This window comes from Protobothrops mucrosquamatus, unplaced genomic scaffold (assembly GCF_001527695.2).
Source record: "Protobothrops mucrosquamatus isolate PMUCROS unplaced genomic scaffold, P.Mucros_1.0 scaffold605, whole genome shotgun sequence".
NCBI classification, from domain to species: Eukaryota; Metazoa; Chordata; class Lepidosauria; order Squamata; family Viperidae; genus Protobothrops; species Protobothrops mucrosquamatus.
Window position 1 is genome coordinate 808,948 of NW_015386903.1, and position 8,834 is coordinate 817,781.

Below are 8,834 nucleotides of genomic sequence, written 5' to 3' on the forward strand. Positions count from 1 at the left end.
AGAGAATTGGTTACCAGGAATTCTACCCAGCTGTGTCTGTTAGTCAAAATTTCCAGTTGGCAATTTGAAAGCCCCGTGCGGTGAAGGAAACACTCAGTATAAATGCACTTAGATAAATGGCTCTGGATGGTAACTGGAAAAGTGGAGCCAAAGCTGGTACACTTCTTCAGGCCATGATTGAAAACATCTGAATGTTTTCAAAAGTATTGCAAGCTAAAAGTAAGGAGATCAAACAGCTGGTCTTTTCTTAATCTACAGAAAAGGGGTGGGGGTATGTGGATCAAGAAAATCAAGATAACCACCCAATCCAACCCCCATCTTTTTAAAGATGCACCATGATTTATGTAACAAAAATTCAGTCTTGAGTCCCATGGTTTTGGTCACCATTTTTAATGTATTGCTCCCTCGGTGCAGACATCCTTGAAAGAAGAATTAAATGTTCCCTTTCTCCCAGAACTAAGTAATTCAAATCCTTGTTTTGCTATGAAGTGCCCGCTCTCTCTGTTTTACACAACAATTCTGAGAAGACAATGGACTAATTCTGGGCGTGCTGCTCCCTGCTCAACGAGAGGCAAAGAATGTCAGCAATGTGAGATGGATCTTTTAATTGTAAGCCAAACGTTTTCTTTTGAATCACCTGTTTTGATTAAAACTCCAAGAAATGCACCACTGAGCATTTGCAACAATTAAAGATTCAGAGAACAAGCCAATAATTTTTGTTAGGACAGGTTGCATGAGTTTACCAAAAAAAAAAAGCTGAAGGTCAATGTCTCTTGTAAGCCTCGTGGTCAGTTGTGGAGCCCAGTTGCGTATCATCTTCTTTAGAGGATGAATCTGAGTGCTCCTAAACGCTGGCCATGGGGGTTGATTTACCACTGTGTAGCCACTAGAACAATTTGTACTTCGGCAATATGCTATTGTGCTTTATTCACAACAGCCAAGGTGAGTTGCCAAGGGAACTAAGCGGAGAGGCAATCCAATACATTTACAAGGTGAGACCAGAAAAGGATGTCACAGCATCAGCTCAGTGAACAGGTTTACATCACTCGTGAAGATCTCTCTTGCATGCCGTGGAATACACTGAAGGAAGCTCAAGTTTCCAAGGACAAATAGAGATTTTTTTTCTCCTTAACTTGAAATCACTAGTTGAACCCCCCCTTTGAGGGTATACCCTACTCTACTGTATGCTTGAATGCCCTCATATCGGACCCAGAAAAATGTGAGCGTTGATAAGCATCAAGTTAACAGAATAATCGAAAAATAGAGTTGAAACGGACCTTGGGGGTCTTTTAGTCTAACCCCCTGCTGAAGCCGAAGACCCTGTACCAGAGGTGTCAAACTGCCAGCCCGCGGGCCAGATGCGTCATGGCAAAACCGCGCCCACCCTATTGCCGGCAATGGAAAAAAAGTCACAATACGTCACGACACGTTACATGACATTGCGAGTTTGACACCCCTGCCCTATACCATTCCAGACAAATGGCTGGCCAGTCTCTTCTTAAAAGCCTACAGGGATGGAGCACCCACAACTTCTGAAGACAAGCCATTCCACTGGTTGATTGTTGTCACTTTCAGCTTGCTAAAATGATTTGGTATGGCATTTCTTGCTCATGGTGGGATGGAGGCCACGTTAGAATGTCTATTCTGCCCAGTATCTAGAACAGGGGTAGTCAACCTTGGCACTTTTATGACTCATGGACTTCAATTCCCAGAATTCCTGAGCCAGCTTAGCTGGCTCAAGAATTCTGGGAGTTGAAGTCCACGAGTCATAAAAGAGCCAAGGTTGACTACCCCTCATCTAGAATATGGAAATTGTTGCAGCTCTGAAACGTCAGACATTTTTGTACTCTCAGAGAATTATATGGAGTGCACCATGATTTTTGGTTCCCCATTCTTTTAAGGTGAGAACAATGTAAATGTAGGCTTCCTGCAATCCAGAAAACCCTTTGGGAGCTTCATTGGATGCAAAACCTATTCCAAATATGGTTTAGTTTATTGGGTTCTCATGTCATCCTAAACCATGTTCTTCCTAGCAGCACCAAAAGGTTATCCATTTATTCCTGGTCCAGTCAGCCTGATACACGGTATGTACAAGACTTTATTTAAGACTTGGTTAGACCTATTATATTTAGGCTGCGGAAAAACAGATGTCCCCTGGTGGACATAAAGAGGAACAGGAAACTCTTTACTGCCATCCAATGGCCGCCAATATTTTTGCAGTCTCAATTATGGAACTGCAAAGAGTTGATTCAATTAATCAAACATCAATGTTTTTTTCTTCTCGACTCCCCCACTCCCAACTGAACTTTCAATCCAGCCCCTCGTAGTAGTTTATTTATTTATTTAGACACTGTACGGCCTAATTACTTAAGGTGTGAAGCGAGTCCATTTTTAGCTATCTACTGTAAAGTTAGCATTTGTTACTATTCTTAACCGCACCATGTGTCACATATTCCCACACTAGGCGAATATTTAGTAAGGTCACAAGGGTTGAGCGTGCCCTTATCAAACACGTTCCTTGGAAACTTGGCAGGAATTTCCACTCTAAAAAGACTTCTGATATGTTGCTTTGGTTACGTACTGTTGTTGGGCCTTGCTTTTCTCCGTCCCCTTCCCCCCCTCCCGTGCTATTTTTGTCCGTGTAATTTCTCTGAACTGCTGTTTTTCAATACATTGAATCATATAGGACAGCGCTCAAGGTTTATATATTACGATGGAGGGCATCCAACATATTTTAGTGGCTCCGGCATGAATTGACATTTGCGTTTTTTGCATTCGGTGGCATTGCGTAGGTTCCTAGAAGTTTTCTCCATTCATGCTTCCAGGTAATGTTCTCTTGAGAGGGAAAGCTCCACCTTTATAATCTGAGGATTAATTGGTGAAGGCGGCGAGGTGAAAACTGAGTTTGGACAAGAAAAAGGCCTGAAGTGAGGATTCATAGGAAGTTATGACAAGGAGCGTTTTCTTACCTGTAGAACTTCTTTTGATGTAAAGACCAGATCAGGGATGGGATATCTAAAGTCTACATTCTGCTGGTGGGTGGCCATGTGTCAGGCTTCCTACTCTTCCTGACTTTATACGTTATGACAGATCTCAACAGGCACACAGCCATTCTTTTAATTTAAAAATATAATGAAAGCCAGCATGCTGCAAAGTGTCAACTTCCGATGTCCTCTTTATTTCTCAGAGTGCCTGTGGGTTACTCATGGGTTCCTCACAGGTATGCTTGGAAATGCTCCATTGCTTTGAAAGTGGACCCATTGATCCAGAAAACACTGAAATGTCACTCATGGTTTTGGCAGGAATATCCTTATAGTGTTAGGAGGCTGCAGTGAAGCATCCTTACCAATCTGCTTCTGGTAAATGGCCATTTGATGATTGGCCACCACCATGATATCCACTCGGGGACGTAACATTGCCTCTCCATAGCAGACATTTCATCAGAATGCTCAAGGCACGATATCAATGTTTCCAGTGTGCCAACAGTTCCAAAACGTTGCCTTACTCTGCATGAGACCTTCCATTTTATACCTGTGAGAATCATGAAAATGATGGTACTAAGATGTGCAGCCTGAACACTTATTAGTTGCCTAGTAACTGCAGCCATTTCACCATTTCTCCAGAAACCTAACCACTAGATAATTCCAAGCTACTTTTGATGATAGATGAGATAGAGAGAGAAAGAGAGAGAGAGAGAACCATTAGATGGTTCCAAGCTATTTTTGATGATAGATGTGATACGAGAGAGAGAGGGGGGGGTGTCACTAGATTATTCCAAGCTACTTTTGACAATAGATAGATAGAACTTATAGTAAATAGTAGGTAGGTAGGTAGGTAGGTAGGCAGGCAGGCAGGCAGGCAGGCAGGCAGGCAGGCAGGCAGGCAGACAGACAGACAGACAGACAGACAGACAGACAGACAGAACCACTAGATCAGAGATCCCCAACTTTTTGGGCACCAGGGACCGGTTCCATGGAGACAGGTTTTTCCAAGGACTGGAAAGTGCGTGGTTTTGCCTGCTGCCTGCATCCCATGGATAGGGCTTTGCTTGTTTCTGCAGACCGGTTGTTGGCATGTTGCAGCCTGGTACCGGTCCACGGACCGGGGGTTGGAGACCCTTGCACTCGATGATTCCAAGCTACTTTTGACAATAGAAGAGATAGATGATAGACAGATGATAGATAGATAGATAGATAGATAGATAGATAGATAGATAGATAGAGAGAGAGAGAGAGAGAGAGAGAGAGAGAGATAGAGATAGATAGATATAGATAGATAGATAGATAGAAAAAAAGATTAGATAGATAGACAGACAGACAGACAGACAGACAGACAGATAGATAGATAGATGATAGACAGATGATAGATAGATAGATAAATAAATAGATAGATAGATAGATGATAGAAAGAAAAAAAAAGATAGATAGATGATAGAGAATTAAGTGAGCCAGATCAGTACACTGACAATGCATTTTGTGGCATAGTAAAAGGCACTGGTATACTCTTCTTATTTAAACTTCAAGAATTCCCATGGTCCTCTGTACAGGGTCCTCTGTACAGCTATCTTTACTGTCTGGCGGGGCCATTGTCTTTCTATCTGCCTTGATCTCAAGTGGCGATGTCAACACTCCCAAACCAAAATAAGCTACCTCAACTACCCAACAGAATCGAGACACTCTTAGGCTTAGGGAAAGAGCTTTTTATAGCCACCCCTTTGATTGGAGATACATCAACAGCTAGCTATTTGTGGCATAACCCTCCCCCCAACTCTCCCCCCCCCCCGGGACTTTTGTGATCCTTGCCCTATGACATATTTTCACACACATACCCTGGGATCTTCCGTTGCAAATTAATTTTGGAGACAAATCCCATCCCTCTCTAGGTCAGGGGCTTTGGACTAAGAGGGCCCGTAACAGATTGGAGGTGAAGGGTTTTTATAGAAGGGGCATGAATAAAGTTTGGTTGTAGGAAATGTGTGCTCGGTTAAAACAAAACCCAGGAGTACTTTTTTTAAAAAAAGAGTATTTCAACAATCCTTTCCAATACTGGTAAAGAAAATTCTCTTGAAGAGAGAGTCAGTTATAAGTTAAAATAGAGGGAACTGGCAGGGCGCAATGAGACTATCCCTCACTTTTCATAAATGACACTTCTTGTGAATTATGGTTGCCCCATACATCAATAGTAGGGGGGCCAAAAGAAAAAAAAATTGAGAAGTTACTCCAGATGTTAAAGACAGAGTTTGGCAGATGTGCCGTTTAACCAATTCTAGAAAAGCTCATATTTTCACCTACAGTAGCATATGGTATTTTTATTAAACCAGGGACTACCTATAAGTTTAATATATAAGGTAGATCTTTCTTATATGTTTGTTTTCTTCTTATTTTTTTTGTCTTCTTTTCTTGGGGTTTTTTTTGTAATTATTTTTAACTTTAAGGATTCTTTACTTTAACTTTGTTATTTTTAATGTATCATGATATGTTGGCCATATTTTATACTCTTCTGAAATACACGAAAAGCCAGCATAAGTGACACCTCTGATACAAGAGAGGTACATTTCAGTATCTTGCAAGCAGATTTATTTTGTTTGTAAAATGGTGCGGTAAGCTATGTCACATCTGTCTCTGAAACTAACATTGTGTAAACAAGAGGTGTCGTCTCTTGACCTAGTAATATAGAAAGAATGGCTACTGAACGGGTGGGAAAGATTGGCGGAAGTGAAGGGGTCCTCTTGAAGAAATCATGTTATTAAAAGAAAGTTGGGTGAGACCATCTGCTAATTGCTTATGTGGATTGTATTATTAGATACTTTGGTGATGTCATATCCAACTGACGTTATGAGTCTTTAATATTTGTTCTGCTCTGGCTAAGACACATAATCAAGTTTTTTTTTTCTCCCAGTGGAAAACAATTCTTTGCTAGTAAACCTATTGTAGCAAAGTCTGGTCAAGTGGTTAAGGAAATCCAGAGACTGTGAGTTCTAGTCCCACCTTAGGCATGGAAGCCGAGTGGGTGACTTTGGGCAATTTGTTTCTTTATTTTCTTTATATATATTTGTAGGTCGCCTTTATTACTTTTACAAATAATTCAAGGTGGCAAACATATCCAACATGTCTTCCTCTTCCTATTTTCCCCACAACAACAATGACAACCGTGTGAGGTAAGTTGGGCTGAGAGAAAGTGACTGGCTCAAAGTCACCCAGGCAGCTTTCTGGGTGGCTAAGACAGGACTAGAATTCACAGTCTCTGGCTTTTCTAGCCTGGTGCCTTAACCACTTGCCCAAACTGGCTCTCACTTCAACTCAACTCACAGAGGGTTAGGGGCAGAATTAGAGGTAGGGTCTGCACTTCCCCGAGACACAACACACACTGTTGGGTAACCCTGGTTACCCAACCCTGGATGTTGGATGCTAAATAATCCCCAACCAGCCTGGCTGATGACAGTATAATTGTTAGAAATAGCCAATTCTGGCCATGCTCTCGTTTTTTACTTTGGCAATTGTGACTGTATCCATCACAGAGCTTACGCTGCATTTGACAAGCAAAACACAGGTTTACGATCAGTAATCTGCATCCATTTTCCGTGTAAAATGAAAGTGATTAAGCGGTCAAGAGAACGTTTGCTCACCTGCAAATTATCACAGAGCTGGAATCTTACTGCCAGATCACATGGTTTCCCTTCAATTATTACACACACAGAGTCCCCAGCAATCTTTCCAATTATCCGCTTGAACAGGACCCTTGGCAAAAGGCCGCCTCTTTCTCAGTTACTGGGAAATTCTGCACCCAGACCTATTCCGCGCACTCTTTATATATAAATCATTCTCGGAGCAAGAGCAGTTGGCTCCCTGCATAAGTGTTACTATTAATTGCTCTGTTCCATTTTCTTGTTGACTTTAGAGCAAGTACTTAAGAGGAAGCTTGCATCTTCAATAATAGAGATGGCTCGGTCCAAGAGGAAAACTGGGAAATAGTCAAGACCGCTGGTGCTGAAAAGAAACACAAAGCTACAGTATAAACCACAGGCATGCACAGTGTTCCTTGCTCAGAAGTTATATTTAAGGCACTTCAAGATTATAACCATACCTCCACGACCTTACTATGTTGGCTTGTTTGAGAGCTGAGCTAATTTATTGCTGGATCAGCTCTGGTGTATTGAAACTGCAATAAAGCTAGTCTTTTCTTTGTGTTTTTCCAACTTGGCAGTTTGTCCACATATCTTCAAGTTGCCAAGTTGGAAAAATACTGCTGTAGAGCTTTTGGCTGGCCGGGTCTGCCCTATCATAAATTGTGCCTTCAGCCACCGTAACAAATGTCTTAAGGAAAAGATGGGTTAGTGAGTTTGCAACTTCCCTTTCCACAGCCCACTGGAATATTATAATTACTACCATTATCATCATGTTATTTCTTCTGTTCACGCATGCCTGATTCTCAGAGACTACTTGGATAAGTCCCTGTAGTTTTCTTGGCAAGGTTTTTCAGAAGCGGTTTCCCGTTGCCTCTTTCCTAGGGCTGATAGAAAGTGACTGGCCCAAGGTCAGCCAGATGGCTCTGTGCCCCAAGGTGGGACTAGAACTCATGGTTTCCTGGTTTTTAGACTGATGCTTTAACCCCTGTACCAATTCTGGTTCTCCTTATCATCCTGACTTTTGTTGAATAGAATATCGTGGGCTGATCAAGTAGGTGTTGAGTCCGATGGTTTGGATCATTGACAAAAACTTAAGAGGCACGAAGGCGTGATTGTAAATGTGTGCTGTTCCAAGAAGACAAGCCTTGCAAAATTAATGGCATCAAGTCCAGTAAATTTTAACTTTCCAAATTCCCGGTGACTTCTTTTAGGATTGCATTAGAAGTTCAAGTTACAGTTGGTATAACAATGAATGTTTCTCGCTCCATAATCTTGCAAGCTCAATTTGTTAATCACAATGTTTTATTTTCTCCAGTTGTTTTTTTTCTTTTCTGTAACAGTAATATTTATTGTATTCTGTTCTGAGTAGCTGTCAGTATGAATTCATAAAACACCCAACATTTTATTGCCCTCATTTTTCTAAACCTTTCCATCCCTAAAGTCTCAACTGTGTTTGCAAAGAATGAAGCTGAATATCTGGATTTCAGTGGATGATGTTTGTAGTTTCCTCATGGAATTCCTTCCTTCCTTCCTTCCTTCCTTCCTTCCTTCCTTCCTTCCTTCCTTCCTTCCTTCCATCCATCCATCCATCCATCCATCCCTCCATCCCTCCATCACATTTCTCCCCCACCCATCTCACCTAAGTACAGTAATTCTGCGTGGCTTTCCCAAAAAATAATACTACTCTGAACAATTTTATTACAGCCACTAATGAGATATGTTACGGTTTTATCTTACTTTTACCTAATCATCATTTAGCATTATTAGAAATATGTTCAATTTCAGCTCTGATAATATTGCTTTGCAAGTTTTACCCTGAGCTGTAATGTTTGCTCTCTCAATTTGTTTTTAAGTTATTTCCGATTTCAACAGCCACCATGGTAGATTTTGATCTGCTTTTTTCTTCATTATCATGCATATAACGGGCATGCAGTGGCTTGGTTTTCTAGCAGTATAATCTTACTCCCTTTGATTTATTAATCCCACAAACGCAAGCATATATTGCACATATAGGATAATTCCGCATTTGATTTGTAGGCTGTAATACAAAGACACATTTGGAAAATAATTAGGTTAATGATTATTAGTTTTAATTCAGTGGAAGTGCAACGAAATCAAATTTAGTTTTTGTCTTAGTTGCATTAGCAGCTTTCTGGAGCATGGATCCAAGCGATGACCTTCGTTCTGAAAAAAATGTAAATTCTTTTGG